We start from the raw sequence: 23,027 nt of genomic DNA, 5'->3' as shown, positions 1-23,027 counted from the left end.
GCGCGCGAAATATATTATTTCTTATCTGTCCCGGAGGAGCTACATTCGTTTTGCAAGTCCTCTTATGACGTCACATTGTCTGGGCATTCGAATGCTAATTATTGCTTGATCTTTGTGCGTGTGTGTAATGTAGCGTAAAAGATAGGAATTAACGGAGCATATAATTTAATATGAATTACAGGGAATATATGATTTTGATTGTTCAATTTATATTTTGAAGTTGAATCTCAATATTTAAATGGATTGTATTATCAAAATTTGTTTATGGCGTTTTGTATTAATAACTAATATTAATGCAGATAATGTTTGATTTCTATGATAAATATTGAATATACTTATACTTTACTGATATAACTAAAATCCTTATTGCATTTCTAAAAACCCACATTATTTTATAAACATGTGCCTATTGAATAGTCCTACTACACACAAATAGTACAAATTACTTATGTCACACAAATAGTACAAATATAATAATATGTTATATTTTTTACCAGTTTCAAATACCTACCTTTATGTTCGAAATTCGAATAGTTGAAATAAAAATGGAAACAAAATATAACAGTGCTTAGTTTTATTCGTAGGTACTTTTTGTTCGATGATAAAATTCTATTGTATTCAGATAGTTTTTAGAAATGTTCAATTTTTATTGTTTGATGATCCGACAGCGAAGTGGTTTAGCCTTGAAATGTATAGAAGAATGAATAGGTATTTATAAATGAAAAAAGAGCGTGTGTGCCGAGCACACGTGTCAGAACTCAGAAGTGAATGTTCTTTGGCAAGATTCAAAGATATCAAAATCGTCGCCTTACTCCATGGCGTGACGATATTGCCATGACGTAAAAGTATTTTAAAACAAGTATTTCTGTAGATTATGCTATTCTGTTTACAAGCTTAATCACTGCCAAATATCATGAAAATGCATTCAGAGGTTTTCGCGTGAAAGAGTACCTACCTACCTACCTACCTAATTACCTATAGAGTATGACATATACCTTTACATTCATACAAAATTTCGCGTTTACAATATACAATATCAAATCAATAAAGAATACTCAAGGGATTCAAAGGGTCTCTCCCTTAAATATTTGTACAGCCACGGGATATAAATAAATAAGTCAACACGACACGTCAGTCTATTGCAGATATCAAAAAACTTTAAACTGATATTGAAAGTACTTATACCTAATGAGTAAAATGACAATAATAACTTTAAAAAAATAAAATGACAAATATCCAAAAATGTTAAAAGAAACGCACGCGAGGCACAGCTAGTAAATAAATAAGTCAACACGACGATTACCTACTGTAAATGTAATTTAAAATAACAATTTTTCTTTCCCGCAACAATCTGACAATCATAAATTATTGCGTAATAAATAACCCTTCAAGTAAAGGTCGGCCCTTGATGGTTATTTATTGAAAAAATGCCGATCTAACGACCTAGCATTTTATTAAAGAGCTTCAGCTATAATTAAAGCAGAAAACTAACAATAAACGTTCTTAGAAACAAACCTATTTAAAGGTAAAGTTTTTAAATATTTCACGACATTGTTAAAGTCACATTTAAATATTTCAGGACATTTTTCACACACCGCACGATCTGATCCCATACTAAGCTTTTGCTTGTTTCATGGAAACCAAATGGCTAATAAACATACATATAATTTTAAATAAATACCCAGACACAGAGCAAACATCGATGTTCATCACAAAAATGTTTGCCCTGGTTGGGAATCGAAGACACAATCTGGCTTGAAAGGCTGGGTCACCAACTAAACCAAACGGTCAGTCGAGTCACCTCAAAATAATATTATTCTAATTAAAATTTATAACATGTATGTATACAAATACACTGCATGTAGGTAACACGACGGGATACACCTAGTTTCAATCAAATTATTTACAACATTAAAAAATAACCAACATTAAATAAAATACATATAAATGGGTTGGGAAATGTAATTTTCAGTCAGCTTATGATAAAATATTTTGAAGTATACTTGAAAAGTATTAACGTAACCGAGCAACCACTTTTAAATAATTCCAATAATATAATACACATTAAATTACGTTACAAATGAATTTAAATTATTAAATTTATACTCTATATTGTTCTTAATTCAACCTTCATCGTTCCAATTAATATCAGTTTCAGAACGATTTATTTCAATTGTATTTTATCTGTCACAACGTTATTTATCATCTGTGCTTAATTGCTAACGTTTCCCGCCATTTTATTGCGAATAAGCCTGAAACAAATGAACTGCTATTTTAATCACATAAATTATTGTTATATTTCATTGAGGTATTCATTTTTCCGACTTATTTAATTTTATTGTGGTTCTTTTAGCGGAAAATAATCGCATTGTAATTATGGAAGAAGTTTATTTGAAAATATGTTTTGTTATTAGAGTTAAATCGTGTATAATAAGTAACTGTTATTCGAATGCTGAATTTTAGATTAAGGATTACCTATTCGACATAATTATAATACTTACAATCGTACAAATTTTATATTCAATATATTAAAGAATAATATTATTGTAAGTACCTATTTCAATACTCTAAGTCTTGACATTTACTTAGCATTTCTGTGTACACTTAAATAATACCCAAAAACTAGAAACCTACTTACTTCATGGAAACTAGTTCTATTATTTTAAATTTTAATTAATTTATCGCATATTATGATTTCAACTACTGGTTCTTTTCTAAGTTCTTATAATTCTTATAAAACACCACGAATAAGTATTTATTAATAAAATGTTTTAAATATCAAATCTCATCTATTTAAAAGTTTTATATTCAAATGTATTTTATTATATTTTCTTTAGGTCAACGAAATAAAACTTTTTCCCGCAAATTCACTCGTGCGAACAATTCAAAATATTATCTTCGTTGAGAAGAAAAATTTCAAATACACTACAAAATATTATCAAGTGCTCGTTAAACTTAATAATTATTTGAGGCAACTTTTCACAAATTTTATCTTATATATAAAATTCTCGTGTCACAATGTTAGTCTGCATACTCCTCCGAAACGGCTAGAACGATTCTCATGAAATTTTCTGTGCATATCGGGTAAGTCTGAGAATCGGCCAACATCTATTTTTCATAAGTACCACGGGCGAAGCCGGGGCGGACCGTTTAAACTCTCCTGTCCTGTTTATTTATTAAATCAACCCGACTTCAAAAAAGGAATTTTTCAATGGGACTGTAGTTTTGGGTTTGTTATATCTCAGAACTATCGACTTTTTGATGATTTTTATTTGTAAGCTGAAAAAGTTATTATTATTATTTTTAGCTGTTTATTTTTAGTGCCTGAAAAGTGCATTAAAAATTTGTCCACTTTTAACTCAAACTCAGTTTTAATTTAAATCGTTCCTCAAAATATTAAATATATAATTTTAAAACATAAATCATAACATGCCAAAGTAACATAGCGTGTAACCTTGCAACTTTACAAAGGTTACATATGAAAGTTTTCAGATGTGTTTGAATTAGTTTTAAGTACAGTACAGCTAAAGTTGAAATATGTTTCAAAATTAATATCATTAGGTCTGAGTGTAGTTTCATTTTATAGGACTAGTTACAAGTCCTGACTTCTCTCGCATTAATTATACTAAGCCTCTCATAAAATTTAGTTTATAAGTTAAAAATAATTAAAATATTATTTTTAATAGAGAGGCGGTATTAGGTGAAATGAAAAAAGAACACTCTCTTTTGTATGTAGCGGCATGAAACTAAACGGAAAATGTGAATAACATTTTTTAGGGCCAATTTTTCAATCCTTGGTTAAGATTTATCCGTCCAATAAAGTATTACACGAACATTTTAAACTGTCACCTGTAAACTGTCAAATACGGACAATTAGAATACATTTTTGAATTGGTAGTTTAATACGTTATTCGATGAATAAGTTTTAACCAAGGATTGAAAAATCAGCCCAACAAAACAACTAACTTACTTACTTACACAGATTATTATCAATAGATTCTCTTTAATGATAAGAGTACACACATTTCTTTTTTGTTTAATTGTAGATATATATATATATATATATTATGTATAGATATCGCCTAACTTATTATTAATTACTGTGAATGTAGTGTTCATCTGTAATAGTTGTGCATAATAATGTATAAATCCTATTGTTACTGTTTAACGTAAAATATAGATTTGTAACAACTGTATGGTAATGAACCTTTTTAATAAATAAATAAATAGATTCTAATTATAGAAATGTTTCAATAAGAAACCGCTTTTTCTTTGACATATCAAAATAAATATAAAGAAAATTCAGGACCCAAAATTAGTACGTCTTCATACAATCCCATTAGGCGAAAGCGCCTAATTACACATTTCTTCAGTAGTGACACAAAGGAACATGATTTTGCTATTACCTCTGTACACTGTAGTACTTTAACTAATACATTATATTAATTTCCTAGTCATATTATAAGTAAAAAGAAGTACTGTAGTTAAATGCGTCTAATTAGCAACAATTTACTTCAATTGTCTAAATCTAATACCTATCTGTACCTTTTTACTTATTTCAGTACCTCAGGTGAACTATGTTATCTATATTAATATTATAAAGCTGTGTTATGTTTGTTTGTTTGAACGCGCCAATCTTAGGAACTACTGGCCCGATTTGAAAAATTCTTTCGGTGTTAGATAGCCCATTTATCGAGGAAGGCTATAGGCTATATATCTTTACGCTAAGACCACCAGGAGCGTAGACACGCGGGTGAAACCGCGGAGCGCAGCTAGTAACTTATATACTACTATTACTATTATATATAAATAATACTATAAATTATATATACCTTTCTACTTACAATACATTTGTGATTTGTTCTGTCTCTAATAACACAATAGAAATGTCATTGATATGAGTTTCATAGAAACTATTTTAGTAGATACGTGACCTAGATACCTATGAAAAGAATTCATGTCTATTTTTAAAGCATAATTATTGAATTGAAGATGAATGTTATCCAACGTGCAAGGTTAGTTATTCAATAGAAAAAAAAAACATAACATGGGTATATAGTTCATAATGTTACCTATAATATAAGGTATTAGGTACATCCTACCTCTCCAATATTTTAATAGTTTTACGGAAAAGTGTAAATATATCGATTACTACCAAAAAGTTATACACAATATCAGCAAAAATTAAACATAGATCAAAATTTTCAAAGATTTCGTACAGGTAAGTAGTTATATTTTATTCAACTTTATAAATCAAAATTTTAAAATATTCGCGCCGTTTCCTCTACATAGTTACCATTTTGAATAAAAAAATCAACTGTTTATAGAACAAACTTTCATATAAAGGCTCTATGTTGCGTGAAACTAGCGAGTAATTTTCTTTGTCCAAACAATTGTATAGTTTTTTCTTTTTTTCCATGCATTTGCTACGTTTAGTGCTAATGATTGTAGTTTGCTAAATAAACCGTTTAGAAAAATAATTAGAACACTTCTTGTTACTTAAATTGAGGTCGTATTGTTAAATTGATGATTCGTGTGTTATTTTAGAATGTTAATTATATTTTCTTTGGGGAATTTCCAGAAATAAATGGAAAGTCAATTTGACATTTGGAAATGATGTATGTGATGTAGGTAGTTTGAGAACTTATTTTGTAAATAAACAATTCGTTTAAGTTGAGACAAGTGTGTTTTTCCTTTTTCTATTTTTGTTAAGCGTCTATAATCGTATAAATACGTTTGTGTGCGTGTCTACGTGGGTCTTTGTGTGTGTGTACTGTGTGTGCAAATACGAAGTCAAATTGGTTGTATAATTATTGCATGAAATTACATTGTATAATGCAATATTTTTAAAGAATTGAAACTATCGGTATCTACACTACGATAGTGAGAAGGGAGTTGAACCGCATATTTTCTTAAAAAATTTCACATAATAAAGCATTTGATTGCTAAAAAACTAAATATCAAATGTTTACTTATTAAGAGAAGTTCGTATATCGAAAACTATAATATTTCACCTACATTTGAAGCATAATGAATGGCCAATTAAATCGATACACTATCTTCTCTTCAGCTCACAACATTTAATTTATAGTGACGTTCAACAGACCCTTGAAACCTTTGCTTTTTCGCAATATTTATTAACTGAGAGTAAATTTATCGTTATATTGGCATGATAATATGACAAATTACTTACACTTTTGTAGTTTAATCCCTGTTTCTCGGCAGAAAACAACAGATACTTGATACTAGACTTTTAAGAAGTAAATATTGTGATATATGTAGGGGCTAAAGTATACATAATATTTTTTAATGATGAGCAAATTGATGATTTTTTGGCTGCAGAAACTAGAATAAGTGTTCGAAGTCCAATTTTGGTAAAGAAAATCGATCGATTTTCTTTTAAAATAACATTCATAATTCATATGTGCTCTATATCTCCAATATGACCTTTTCAGTAAGTAATAAAAAACTTTAAATATCCATATTCTAAAAAATAGGTATCTCAATAGGTATATAGTCTATAGGTATACATTTTATATACAAAAAACCCTCTCAAAAGTTTTTTTTTTAAACCAAGACGCAGATCTAGTTTTGCTAATTAAACCAATAATAAAGTTTTGACTGAAGCAGATAGCAATTACTGCAAATCCAATATTGTAAGGAATTTTACTTTCATCACTTTTAGAAAGACTGAAGCACCTTAATCAGATCTAGCTTAGCAATCCCATATTCTTGGAACGAAAATTTTTATTAAGTCTCGTAAGCTTATTTATCGAACAAAGAGTTAGAATAACTTTGTAATACTGGGAATACGTTGAACATTTTAAATTATGCTAGCAAGTTTGTATCTATAATAAATCTTGTTAACTATTTGCTGATACACATTTTAACAAAAATAGAAAGAGCACTCAGATTTTATTTTTTTCAGAATGTATACAAAACCTTTTTTACATTTTAAATGAGATATCACTGTGGCTTTTATCATAGACTGCTATTTTCAAGTTTCGCTATCCAATTTGCAACACCTTTTTTTGCAAGCGCAATTTTTCATAACTAAAATTTTCAGGTGTTGACAACCCTATTTTTCATAACCACAATTTTCAGGTGTTGTCAACCCTATTTTTCATAATTACAATTTTCAGGTGTTGACAACCTTATATAACCAAATAATATATTAAAACCAATTTGTACGAACGAAGTGTCAGGGCTTTGGTAAAACAACGTAGCTTCAAAGCGAGACACGTAGATCCAAGTTCAGGTTCGCTTTGAAGTCATAAGTAGCAAAACAATGGGAAATAGATTTCAAAAGGCGAGCTAGTTCACTTTGAAACCTGGCTGTGCTATTATAGACTCTATACATAGGTGTTATGTACGCTTTTCCTGTATCAGGAAGGAGGATTAATTGTACTGCGTAAGTTTTGAGCGTTTGAAACAGCTAGGGCAAAAATTATCCAGTTTGTAGTCTGTACTTATCTGTATGGTCTGTTGTTTTCTGCTCATGTATATTTTCACTTTTAAACTGTAATTTTTACTTGAGCGTTCATTTTAATAACCTGTTACTAATTAACGTAAATAATTCAGGACTAGAAATTAATCGTAATCATTTGGAGTAAATAGTGTAGGTATGTTTGCTTGTCTGTACCATATAAGCTTTTGGAACTTTTAAATTATTATTTTACAGGTAATAAATACAACCTGTACAAGTTTGAATATTATTAAAACACGAGTAACTATTTCACCCTCATACAAAAATGGCGATATTAAACATAGCTTAAACCCATTTTACATTCCACACAAAGAAACCACATGACATAACCTGGATATTAATAATAATTAATATTAAATTATCTTATATTATGAACAAAGGAATATTCTATAACATCAGAACAGTGATCAACATATCCAATAATAATAATTAGAGACTGTACATATGCATTGTGAAAATGTAATCCAGCTGAGTTGTTTACCAAACTACCTATATAAATAACAAGAATATATTTTTATTAAACTATTAGATACAAACAGTGACAGCCTCCATGGTAAAGTGGCTGTCATGTGAGCACAGAACCAAGGGGTTCGATTCCCGGTGGAGACAAAGAAAACAAAATGTCTCGGTCTGGCAGGACACATAAGGCTGATCACCTACCTGTCCGTAAAGAAAAATCGATCAGTGAAACAAATGTATGCATAACGCATCTGCCCCCTAGGGAACACGGGACTTCACTTTAATACCAATATAATTTAATGAATTTCGATACTGTTTCTAATGAAAACATTGAAGACAATTGCTATTCCTTACACGAAACAAAGGAATTGTAGGGCAATAATATCAAGTGTTCCCTAATGACATCTTAAATTTCTATATCATCCAATTTGGCTACTTCACTGAATATCCTTGCCAAAATACATTAAGAAAACCAAGTTCTTTGCGAAGGGAACGCCATTAAAATATAAATTGGTCGTTTAATTAAAGATACAGTGATAATGGTATTAATTATTAAAGTGGTATTTATTCTGGAGAGCGTTGAACTTGGTGGAAAGAGCCTATTCTTCCTTATTCCTTAATAATTCGTTCTTGTTTAAGATTTATCATTTAATCGAGATAGCAATTCAAAACAAATTTTCTGAACGTAAATCACTTTTGAGATAATAATTTACAATATAACAAACATTCAGACATATTTATTTGTACTTTGTATGTTAAAGTACACTGCATGTTGTAATTTATGAGAAAAAATGGGTACATGACTACGTCTGTACGGATTTTAATATAAGATGTTATTATAGAGCAGTGGTGGCTCAGTGGTGAGACCTCGGACTTCGAATCGATAAGTCCGTGGTTCGAGACCAGGCGAGCGCGCAGGAAATAAATTGATTTTTCAATTTATCTGCGCATGTTGTAACATCACCACTGCTCGAACAGTGAAGGAAAACATCGTGAGGAAACCGACATGTCGAAGAATTAAAAAGTTCGACGACATGTGTCATCCGCCAACCCGCACTTGGCCAGCGTGGTGGATTATGGCCTGTACCCTCATAGGAGGCCCGTGTCCCAGCAGTGGGAACGTATATGGGCTGATGATGATGATGATGATGATGATTATACCTATATTTCAGTATTGAGTTTGGTAGAGTAGCATTTTTCATTGAATATCATTTAAAAAAGCCTCAAAATACATAACTCCATTCTAACCGTGCATTAAATTTCCACAAACAAACTCAACACAATTAAAATACATTAATTTAAAACATTCAAGAAATAATTCAAGGATCAACATACGCCGGTCGCACTATACGGGAAATGCCCTCAAAAGCGACATAACACGCTTCGCTTATTTTACAAGGACAATGCTTACGTTTCACACCCGTTCCTTACCTTTGTTTATTTGTACATAAATATCTCTGGAAATGTCGACTTTAAGCATGAATCCAGTGAGCAGAAGAAAAAATGGAAACAGATTACTCTCCCGTTGTACGATAAAGAAAAGTCAAATACGCTTCGTTCTTCTGAATAAAGTAACTTGTAATAAATGTGAATATTACTCTGTTTGCTATTTGTCTGACAGTTACGCTTGCCTTAACCAGTGAACTGATTTTGATGAAATTGTATAAAATACGAAAAATTGAATTGAATTGAATTGTATAAAATAATTAGTATGACCAAAAAATGATTCGACTGAAATTGGGAATTAAGACAGCTGCAAATCACATTATTTATATATGTAATATGAAACTATATACCTAACGGAAAATGTTCTGCTATAATATCACTACATAGTATAAAACACATTTACTTTCCGCCTTATATTATGTCTGTATGCTTAGAAATTTAAAATTACGCAATAGATTTACAAAATGGTTTTATCTTATTTAGATAATATAGTGGTTAAATTTTCTAAAAAGCGGGCGAAGTCGCGCGCGGAAGTCTAATTAGCCTTAGGTAACTATCTACGTCCTTTAACATAAAGATAGATGTAAAATAGCTGTATTCATTAATATTCATCTAGTTATTCATTACACTATGTTTATAAATTAAATCAACACAAGACCTGTTGCCGATCATAGCTCCAAGGAATATGAAAAATATTTAAACTTACTATATTAATTAAAAACTTACAGCGTCTGAAGGCTGCATTTAATATTAAACTCACGCCTTCATTAAACAAAGTCAAGTTTCCTTTGCTACGGTATTTATTTTCTAAGAACGAGCTTATCTTTGTAGGAACTTGACAGTGTAGGACAGTCACCTAATGATTAAATGGTGCGTTTGAATGAGCGAGCCAAGCGAGGAAATTTTTGGCGAGTATATAAATTATAATATGAACGTCATATTATACACAAGAAAAGTATTCCTACTATTTTGGCGTCATGTGTATGAAAATGAAATATGATATTGTTTCAGAAACAACATTCCAGAAGTAAGTAGGTAGTTTCTAATACGCTTTTATTAGCTTCAACCGAAATTTCAGCAACCGACTGCTTTTTAAAAGGACATATTTAATTCAAACTTTGTACACTTATCAAGGCTCGGTAACAATGACAATAATTTCATTTTTGTTAGTGGAATTAAAAAAAAAACTTGTTATTTATAACAAGTAGAAGAATAGAATAGAATGAAGAAATATAAAATAAATAAATAAATATTTCAGGACAATTTTCACACACGGCACAATCTAAGCTTTCGCTTGTGTTATGGAAACCAGATGGGTGATAATCATACATACAAAATAATTTTAAATAAATACTTTTATAGATAATTAACACCCAGACACAGAGCTAACATCTATGTTAATCACGCAAATATTTGCCCTAGTTGAGAATCTAATCCACGACCTTCTTGCTTGGAAGGCAGGGTCACTACCAACCAAGGCAACTGGTCAGTCAAAAGAATAGTCTAAAGAAAAATATACCAAAGGAACACCAATTCACATTACGATTTATAACATAACCGATTGTCGCACAAATTATTTGTGTCGTACAAAAGCACTTTAATTTTAAGAGCATTTGCTATGACAGTTTCCTTCACAAAGCCTTGCCACGGTTCATAATTAAATGTCTATGTGAATAGAAAAATATGGCTCAGCCGTTGGCAAGAGATTTATAAATCATAACGCTTGGTTTTAGAAGATTTTCAATGCATTTAAGAACTAGTTGATGAGCGCGACTTCGCTCGCGTAATTTTGTGCGATCCATATTTTGTCAAAATGTTGAGCATATTCTAAACTAGAAGAATGAAATAAAGTTTTATTTTTTGTTTGTTTGATAGGATCTTACTTATATCTTCAATGCCGATTATTATATTATGGTGTTACATAAGACGTGAATAGACGCCGAACTTTAAATTTTTAACTTTACACAAAGTAACTTAATATTTTGAATGAAGTTACATATAAGCATAAGAAAAATATCTATGAATATAATATGTGTTATTTTAATGAAAAAATGAAATCGTGACCATTACTGCATGGCAACAACTGCGATGCTTTAACAAAAATTACGTTTTAAGGCATTGAGATATACATATTATGGAGACGACACCGCCTACATCACTTATGTTCCGCTCAACATATGCCATATGGCGTAACTGCACGCTCATGTTTTATTTGTTTTAAAGTGAAACGCATCAAATATGCCTTCGTGTGTGTTACGATATTGCACAAATAATACAAATAATACGGAAAAGTGCAAAGGAATAACTTTCATCGGTAATTACCTAACTAGATAATAATTTTTAAAACTTAGAGCAAAAAAATGGCACACAGATTTTGTTCGTGATGTCTCCTCCATACGTAGTTATATTATCTCAATGTTTTAAGGCGCGAATTTGAAAGCAAGTGCAGTAATTTCAAAGCAGAATCTTTTCAATGGTTCGTGAGTAAGAGAGGACATACAAAACACATCTACGAAAGTGTTCTTAGTGGGAATGGTTACGTTAAAGTAAGTTCTTTGTTTGACGCACAATCTTTTTTAATAGGCATTATAAAACTTAAAAGTTTGTTTGTTTGAACGCGTTTATCTCAGGAAATACGAGAATGATTTGAATAAATTCTTTCCGTGTTAGATAGCCCACTTATCAAGGAAGGCTGTAGGCTATATATCATCACACTAAGACTTATAGAAGTGACACAACACAGGTAAAACCGCGGGACACAGCTAGTTATAAGATATCTATACATTTAATAAATTCGTAGGAAAGTCAAAACTGTACAATGGATACCGAAGCCAAACATACAGTTTTTAGAATTTTTGTCTGTTTTTCTGTATGTATGTCCGGGCTAATCTCATCTTTGACTGCGCAAGCGAAGCCGCAGGTGGAAAGCTAGTAAGGAGATATAATAAAAATTCCAGTATCTTTTTTCATTATTTCGCTCCCAGAAATACGGGACTACGAATACAGGTTATAAAGAGAATTCTGATAAAAGTTCATACATTATATTAATTTTCATAAAGTTCATTATATTTTATTTTTAATTAAGCTCGTTACAACGGCCTTTATAAAAATATAATGTTCAATATCGCACTTAAAATTCTTCAATAAAATACCATATAGAGATTTATAATTTTCACATAACTACCATTTTTTCAATTCAATTATTATAATCAAAATAATAATAATTGAATTTATTAATCAAAATAATTGAATTTACATTAAACATATTGTTTTAAACATCATTGCACATTTATTTTCATCACTAAATTCTTCTATAAAAGTTCATTAAATAAAATATACTACAACTAGTTGTGCCCCGCGGTTTTACCCGCATTGCTCTGCTCCTATTGATAAGTTTGATTATATAATACAACCTATATACTTATATAGCCTTCTTCGATAAATGGACTATCTAACAGTGAAATAATTTTTTAAATTGGCCCCGTGGTTCCTGAGATAAGCGCGTTCAGTCAAACTATTCAGCTTTATAATTTTAATATATAGAAGTATATAAAGGAAACAGAGTAAACCTTGTTAGCGTCCATACAGACCACAACAGTTATACTTGGCAGATTTAAACAACCGCAAAGCTGGGATATATCTTGAGAATTATACCGCTATTATTTTCTATCTTCGCTGAAGAAACTAGTCTGTGTTTATTGCTTTCTCGATATACTTTGAGTGTTCTATACACTACTTGTGATAAAAATTTATGTGTCACTACTTATGATAAAAATGTTGTTAAAAATACAGGAAAAAAATTACGTCTTTGGTAACAATTTATATTACGCGAAAACAGCGTAAACTTAATACGCGAAAACTTAATTTATTGAAGTGATTTATAACAATGTTTTTTATCAAATACATAAAACATAATATTATTAATATCCTAAAGCCTAGCTGGGGCAAAAGGCGTCAACATGCCATGACCATGCCATTTTTATTGATATTTTTCACGAAAATAATTGTCATAAAATCCGTAAATTTTTCAAGAAATTGAGGAAGGTTTGAGTGTCTAATTACTTAACAGTTTTTTACAAAGCAGGCAAAGCTGCGCGAGGAAAGCTAGGTACCTAACTATTAAATCTCTTTCCATTGATATTTATCCTTTTAACAGTACTTTTACATTCGCAATCTTTATAACTAAACAGACATTCATAGTGCAATATTTTAATACAATAACAAAGGAAAACGGAAATATTCACTGTCATAGTGTATATCGTAAAAGTGCATCGTAAAATATATGAACTGATGTATCAGCAAGCACAGGTGGAAGCTTTGCATTTTTAACACAATTTTCTATAATATACTAGCGGTCCGCCCCGGCTTCGCCCGTGGTACATGTTTACGTTTTCTCTACATAAGATACATCCTCGTACTTCAAGGAATATAATAAAAAAAATTATTATCGAAATCGGTTCAGCCGTTCTCAAGTTATGCGCTTACCAACACATTTTGCGATTCATTTTTATTTATAAGATAATAAAGAATATATTAAACTAAAGGAAAAGAATATAAATACAAATAAAAAAAATATTTTGAAGAAAGTATGTGAACTTGTTGCTGTATTGTTGATTCTGATAAAAATTTTAAAGTTAGGTATATGAATTTGCTATTTTTAGATCTAGGTGTTAATTATCTATCTTAATATCTTAATATATATATTATAAAGGCGAAAGTTTGTAAGTATGGATGTATGGATGTATGGATGTATGGATGTTTGTTACTCTTTCACGTAAAAACTACTGAACCGATTACAATGAAATTTAGCACACATATAGAGGGTAACTTGGATTAACACATAGGATAGTTTTTATTCCGGAAATCCCACGGGAACGGGAACTATGCGGGGTTTCCTTTGCAAACGCGGGCGAAGCCGTGGGCGGAAATCTAGTCTATTTATATTTATCAGCCATTTGGTTACCATCACAAGCGAAAGCTTGGGATCAGATGGTGCCGTGTGTGAAAAATGTCCTGACATATTTATTTATTTGTCTATGAATAAATATTCATCCAGATCGTTAATTAGTTCAAAATTATTATATGACACAAAACAATACTATTAAGTATTTTAATTATGAACCTCGATATTATTATCATGTTAGTACGTCGTCTCTATTTTTGTCCCTTTGAAATATTTAAATTAACTTTAAACTGATATATAACTTTAACTAAACTGTACGGTTATATACCTACAGTAGACTTTTACCAATTTCCCAGGTCACAGAATTTTGACGGCACTTGTAACGATTTGATGGACACATCAAAAACTGCACTAAAAATTCTTTGGTAGAGTTTCGAGATGTGCATAATTGAAACGTAGGAATCAATTTGCTCTTTCCATGTTTGACTTTCCCGTTTTTTCGGTATGTAACATTTTTGAATCGAAAAATTTCCTTACAATTTTTTATGCTTTCAAATGCTTATATAGTACTAGTCATAGTTTTTACTAAATTAAGTTTGGTTATTGCGTAACTGACAAATATTAACCAACCTGATAATTATACATTCATCATCATCATCATCATCATCATCATTATCAGCCTACATTAGTCTGCTGGACCTAGGCCTCAGTCAATTCAGGCATCAGTAAATTATACACAGTACATTAAATTCCACTAAATAAATACAGGAATAATCTGTATTTATTCTACAAAACTGTTACTTTCATTTACTAATAATAATAACTGTAACTTTTCTAATCTATACATATTATAATAAATCTGTAGAAGGGTCAATTCTGTACATTGAAAATTATTTTTTGTCTGTCTGTCTGTATGTTCAGGCATCACGTGAAAACTAACGGTTCTATTTCGATGAAACTTGGTATGATTATACCTTATTAATCTGGGCGTGAAATAGGATACTTTTTATCCTGGAAAAATACGTAGAAAAAAAATTAATCTTAATTTTTCAGTTTTATCCATAGACGTTGTACTGTAGAACTGCGAACACACGTTGCGTATTATTATAGGCCTAGCCGTATTTGGGTCCAATATATATTTATAAGATGTCATGGTCAGAGTTACTCAAAATGGAGAAATAAACCATCCACCCGAAGACCGACATCCGCGTGGACGGAGTCGCAGGCGGAAGCTAGTAATAATATAATCCAATATAAACAATCAAATAAATAATTATCCAAAAATATATCGTAGCACAAAATATTAAAATGTTAATACTCAAAATGGCAATCGTATCGTATCTCTATTAATACAAATATTGACCAATAACTGAATATATTGGTAAACAAATATGTATTGTTTGTTTGTTTCAAATACGTTTATCAAGTTTTAAATTAAATAGTTTCTCGCGTGGAAGTGGCGGGCTATTTGATCTTGGAATAACGTAATATTTTTCACGAATCGACGCTATGTTTCTTTGGATCCTTACTGATATATTATTATATACTAGTTTTCCGCCCGCGGATTTGATAATAAATTGTATACTTAATCATTTCTCTTGAATCACTCTATTTAAAAAAAAACCGCATCAAAATCCGTCGCGTTGTTTTCAAGATTTAGGCATACATACCTAGCGAAAGTGACTTTGTTTTACTACTATGTACTACTATTATAACTGTTTGTGTAAATGTAAGTCTATTTTAAGAATCTATATTGTTGCTTTGGCACTTGCTGTAGCCTGTATCTAAATGATGCAGCAAAAAGCTGACACTATGTTTTCAATGCATGCAATCTGATGTCCTTATTTACATGAATTATAATATATAATTAACCAGCTTAATACAATCCATTAGTTATATTATTAATGTACCTGTCATATTACCTACAGCTAATGTCAAATTGAATGTCGATACCAAGGCTTTGACGTGACGTCGTTGTTTATTTAATAATGCAGATATTCAAAATGGCGGACCTTGGTTATTATATTATAATTATATAATTAAAAGCTAATCTTTACTATGTTATAATTTATTTATAAAAATATAACTAAAAGAAAATATTTCTGATAGTATTTGTATGCAAACGCTAGCAAAATTGTTGTTAAGAATGTTTGTTGGTGATTACGTATAAATTGTTTAAATCAAATAATATTATAATCAATTGCTTATGAATACACGTATATATACATATAAAGATGCTCTATCCCTTACACGGCTGACTTTTGCGTTGTGTTTATGTTCAATTCACCGAGGTGCCTTTATCACTCTTTAGTTTCGAAAAAATCATACAATAAAATCTCTCTGTTACGATGTAAAATACATACAAAGAAATACACTTTGAAATACTACATAGTATATTATAATAAAGTCGCCTCTCACAGCCTGTCTCTACGTTTGCATACAATATTATAATATTTTGTACCTACATCTTTACACGTAACAGATTTGATGCATTCTTTTTTCAAATACAGAGTTATTATTTTAGTATATTTGATGCGGATTTTTTTAGATACGAGAGTTCTTTTACTACATAATTTGTTTAGTCATTGTGCCATTTTCTTTCATTAAGTTTTCGTTAAATCGGATGAAGCTGGGGAGAAAAATCTGATTAATATTATTAGTAACAATTACTAAAGTAACATGCAATGCCATATTTATTATTATTACTTTAATCTTCATACATCACTCACCAATTGAGTGTGCCACTACGAACGATTAACATAAAACGTCATTAAATTATTCAGCTGCAATTATACTGATTATAATACTCCACTCACCGTATTTCGGTTAGTCAAATACGCGGGAATTATTTATTACATTTATAATGTAGATTGTATTATATAAAAGTATAAAAGGAAATAAATATATATGTTAGCGCGTTTAATTTAAAGATAAAATTATATTTTAAAAGTAAATCAATTGATTAACTTCATTAATTATTTTAACAATAACCAATTGGATAAAAGTATTAACAATCATTTAATTATCGAGTAATAATAATATTTCATGTCGTATTCAAAATAACGATCAAAACAACACAAATAACCAGGGATGTAACGGAGGTAGTTTTATCGGAACCGAAATCGGAATCGGAGTTTACAAAATTTGGTTTATCGGAATCGGAATCGAAATCGGAGGCAGGGTCAGTTTGTTTAAGGACAAATAAAACATGATTTATAGTCAATTCTTTTCATTTTTATTTTTTATTATAAAATAAAAAACAACTGTGAAAAAAAATTGGCATAATTCCAAATGAACAAAAGATAAAATTAATGAATTTAAAGTTTAATTAAAATTAAAACCCAAAGTAGCGTGTTACATTTGGTGACATTACAATAAATGAACAATAGCTAAAGCAAATTAAATCAAAATGGACTCCAAAAGTAATGTATTGTACCTTATGAACAAAAGCTTTGATGCTTTGTCCCCATCCAATCTATTTCTTAAAGAGTCGTAAATTAGGCCAGCACCACTAAAAAGTTGTTCGCTAGCTACCGAGCCCGGTGGACATGACAAATATTGCCGAGCAATTGATTGTAGGGGCTGGAATTTTGTACAACTGGACTTAGGTTTCATTATCCCACACAAAAACAGATCACTTTCATTGATAATAAGCCGCAAAAATCAAAACAATTATCTATAACCTATAAACGTGTCTTGGGCGTAACAAATAATAACAAGTGAAAAAATAATTGAATGATGATAGAGTGCACGTAGTGGGGGTCGGGGGATTCCCCGCGCGACATGTATGAACCTGTTCGGCACAGGCCGTCGCGCGCCGCCCGCTTTGTTTCGTTCGATCTCCGATTAACATCCGATACAAAAGTATCGGAACCGAAGTCGGAACCGAAAGTGTAATAATAATCGGAAGTTCCGACTTAACGGAACCGGAATCGAAGCTCCGTTACATCTCTGCAAATAACACCTGCGCTGACTCACACTGTCACACCACTCGAATAGTTGTTTTGATCGTACTATAAATAACGGTCGTCTGCAGTTGCAAGTCATTCTTGTCTTGACTTTGGTCGAGTAAAGATGTCTAACAAATATTATATCAGTATTTAATTACGTAATACAACCACGCTCTAACATATATATGCTATTGAAAGAAAACACTAAAATCCAAAATTTCAAGTCACTTCAAGGGCGAAGAATATTCATATTAGCTAGTGTTTTTCTCTTAAAGAGCAACTATTGAGTTTCTTGCCGGTTCTTCTCCAGATACTGCTTTCCGAATCGGTGGTAAATGTTGAAACTGTTATGACGATTCAAAAGTGCTTCTAGAAGACGTCTAATTGAATAAATAAATGTTTGGGATTGAGTCTATCCCTTCGGAATAGAATTTCGGAAAATCCTTGTAAGCAATATTTATCTCTGTGTTAGTTCTGTATAGGTATATCAGATTTCATTCCCTTATTCAACTCTCTCCATTATAATATGTATAATTTTAACTACCTACCTATAGAATATTAAAATTATTTCTAGTTCGTTCATAATTTCATGTATGACAAAACATTATTATATTTAATATATTTTGTAAAAAATCATCCAGATAATTGAATTTTGACTTCAACAATAAACAAAAGAAAATATTCATACGTAAATGATAATTTCATTGAAAATGTACAGGCATGCAATAGTTTGTTTAGTCGACGGCGATATCAAAGCGACGCATATTTATCAGCACGCACAAAGCCTTTTGTTTTTTTTGTTTGTTTTTTAACAAAATGCAGTTAGAAAATAAATAGAAATACATTCGTATGTACGACAAAACCAAGCAATGGGTAACATATAATTACTAGCTGTTTGCCGCGGCTTCAGTTGTACTTTTTTCCAAATTTACTAATTCTATAAAACTGAAAAGTCTTTGTTTGTTTGGTCGAACACGCCACTCTCAGGAAAAATTAACGCCTCATTATAATATACTAGCTGTGCTCCGCGGTTTTACCTGCAGTACTCCGCTCCTGTTGGTCTTAGCGAGATGATAATAATATATAGCCTTCCTCGATAAATGGGCTATCTAACACTAAAGAAATTTTTCAAATTAGACCAGTAGTTCCCGATATAAGCGCGTTCAAACAAAACTCTTCAGCTTTATAATATTAAAGAATAGATTATAAATAGTAGTAGCAATTTACAAACAAATAAACTTGCTCTTAATTTGGAATCTCTAATAAGACGTCGTATCAGATATCCGCTGTATTACAATGAATATTGTACAACGATTTTGATGCCACTATCACGTCTCATGATATAAATAAAATTATTCGTAGATAAAGAATAACAATTTTTTCGCCAGTCCTCAATTGTCGAGGCCTTTGACCGCGAACATTGCTGAAAAGAATACAAAATAACTGATCTCATATAATATTCTGTCCCTAGAGTAGTATCTTTACATTGTTTTAATATATATATTTTTATTGTTGTCTTTCTATTTTTATTTATCAGTTATAGCATAAATTATGTCGACTGATTAACGGTGCATTTACATCAAACAAGGGAATACTCATTCTAACCCCACTATGTCAAATTATTTTAGTTTAAACACGCGTAGAGCATTCATTCGTTGTTCTTAATGCGTCGAAAAGATTATAATATGCAATGTTCTAATACTGAACAACACTGAATACGATTTTGCGTTTCCACAAAGATCACGAAAGAATGCTGTTGCTCTTGCTCTAGCTCTATGTTCGTTTCAATGTGAATAAATATAAATAAATGAATTGTAATGATTTCAAATCAGTCGTAGCAATACCATAGCTACGATAAATTTATCACCTCATTCATTCGTTCATCTCAAAAATAAATTCACATTTCATTTTAGTACCGAAAACTAAATAGTTGTTTATGCCTTAACTGGCACATTTTCGCTATTTATTTATTTAAGCTAATTACCAAAAGACGACTAAATAACGGAAAAAAGCGTCAAATCTATACCATGTCTACGAATCTTGTTCAATATATTATAACAAATAATTAACTTTTAAAGATCAGTCATTAATATAATTATAAGTCTCACTAAGAGATCATTTTAAGAATACTGGTATCCTTACTGTACCATCACAGTATATATTTAATAATATTTTGCATGTACACAAAAGCTCCGACTTACACACAAGAGTAGGAGATAGACACGATTATGGCACAAGGAACAGGAATAGAATTGAAATGCCATTTTTCCGATTAGATAAAATTAAAAATTCATTTATGGGTCAAGGTATACGCTTTTACAATAGAATTCCTCACAATATTAAAGAGTTTAGTAGTTCTAAATTTAAAACTTATATAAAAAATGTACTAGTTCAGAGAGCGTACTACAGTATTCAGGAATATATGGTTGATAAAAACCCATGGAGGGTTGTCGCGTAAAAACCACAGGACAGTTCTTTGGCATATTATGTATTAGATATAAGTTTCATATATTGTAATATTGACATGATGTTAAAAGAGCAACTATGGAGTTTCTTGCCGATTCTTCTCCATAGATACTGTTTTCCGAATCGGTGGTAAATGATAAAAATACTTATCTATGTAATGACGATTCGAAAGTGCTACTAAATAGTAGTCTAATTGAATAAATGAATGTTTGTGTTTGAGTTTGAGTTTGAAGTCCTTTAAAACTCAACTAAAAATAACTACAGATATACCTATATCTGACCTAAATCGATTTGCAATACTTATTCCCTGTAGCAGTAAAAGCGTATCGAGAGATTTCCCGAGTGCCTTAGAAAATCATCTTTGTGGTAACTAATGACACAGGTCAACGGTTTAAAGCATTATGTTGCTGGAATGTTCTATTTTTCATACTTTTTTTTACCTATATAAAACTTACAATTTATTTTATTACGTATTTTATACAATGTATGTAAGTACCAGAAAGCAATATTGCAAAAAAATGTAAACCATTAACAAACAATAAAAAAATGTGTGCGTGTACTAGTGTACACACGTAAGAAGTGAAACTTCATTATGACATTGTTTTAAAAAAAAGATGGGGATATGAAAAAGATGGCGCGTAACGGAAAAATGTCACGCGTAACGAAAAAATGTTACACTACATTTTTTTCCAACCCCGATAAAGAAGTTTCACTTTAAAAATAATACTATAGTGTTAAAAGAAACAAATGCAGGTAACATTTCAATTTATTTGTAAATTACCAACTTTTAACTAAATGAAGCATATTTTCATCGTTTATAATATCCGTAATCAAAAATGCTTGTAAAAGATCTGTAGGTACAAGTTTACGGTAAAAAAAACTTCCATATAATATAATATTAAAAAGTTTAACTATGAATGACATAATATTACAGTAAAACTTTAAATCGATTTACATACACTAAACTTTACTAACCACATCAAATTCGCAAACTATTGATTCAACAGTACATTTAAAACGGACAGACATTTTGAATGAAGCCTCAAAACTTGTGGCATATACGTGAAATTCTTAAGTGTTATTTCGTGTTTTCACTCGCGGTTTTAGCATGCGAGAGAGGAATGTTAAACTGTACTCTGATGCATTTTGTTAGCTTGAGGCTTACATAACTTTTAAATATGTGATATTTAGTTAGTGAAGGAATATTTGAAAATTATTTATGTGTACTTCACATTGTAAAGAGTAATGTCAAGTCTGCTGAAATGATTTTGTAAATTATTTAACCAAAAAGAAAGGCCACATTATTTGATAGTGTCTTAAGCTTACTTTTACTCTGGTTTAAACGCCGTTTAAGCCAAGAAAAACGGCTTATCTTCGTATAGATGTGTTTTATTTATGACAAAGCGTCTCCAAATTGCTATATCGTAGTTCGTACCTTGAAACAATAGAGTCAATTATTACAGGTCTCAATTGATGTCTCTTATTAAGTATGATGCTTTTATAGTTAGTGGAAATTACTATTTTACATAATATTATTTTAAAAGAGTCCCAAAAGCTTTGAACTTTTCTCATCACAAAAAATATAACAATTTCAATTCGGGGTTTGATTTTACGCGAGTATTATACATTTAGAAATTAATGACTTTTTAACGGATTTTAAACGCGATTTATTCATTATATTATTTTCCCGACGTTTCGAACACTTTACAGCGAGCGTGGTCACGGGGAGACGCTCTGTAAAGTGTTCGAAACGTCGGGAAAATAATATAATGAATAAATCGCGTTTAAAATCCGTTAAAAAGTCTTTAATTTCTAAATTTCAATTCGATTTTTGATAACCAAATTATCAGTTAAATTTTATTTATGTATCTATTATATACCTTATACTCAATACTTTCTAATACAATAATATAATTAACTAACATCAACTTCAAGCATCTTTTGAACACCGTTTAATAGAACATAAAGAAATTTCCTTAAAAACAACCACCTACTTATAAATTTTATATGAAATTTCATTCATATTGTCAAAGAACCTCTAGGGGCGAAGAAAAACCCTCGAGTGAATAGTTTTAAAAATAAACTGAAGGGTGCTCAAAATAACTATATTTTTATAGTCTTAAATCGTCCGCCCAAGGCGACCGTCTTATAAGGCTTTGTAAAAATATGTGCAGAAATAGTTTTCAATCGTTTTTTTTTTATATTGTACCTCTTTTGTTTAATAAATATGTCATGTTTATGTTTGATTTATGTGTTTTATATGTAGATTTAATGGGTTAACGCAAAATTCTATTTATATTTTATAAATGTTTCGTTT

The 23,027-nt window shown here is 30.5% G+C and overlaps 1 protein-coding gene across 1 annotated transcript in view; it reads right to left on the bottom strand.

The window, feature by feature from the left end:
* Window positions 1–23,027, bottom strand: part of LOC123703216 (titin homolog) — a 139,783-nt gene that overhangs the window by 41,073 nt on the left and 75,683 nt on the right. The gene's annotated exons all lie outside the window — the stretch shown is intronic.

This window comes from Colias croceus, chromosome 25, assembly GCF_905220415.1.
Source record: "Colias croceus chromosome 25, ilColCroc2.1".
Taxonomy (NCBI): Eukaryota; Metazoa; Arthropoda; class Insecta; order Lepidoptera; family Pieridae; genus Colias; species Colias croceus.
Note: the sequence above shows the minus strand (reverse complement) of the source record. Positions and strands in the feature narration are given on the sequence as shown.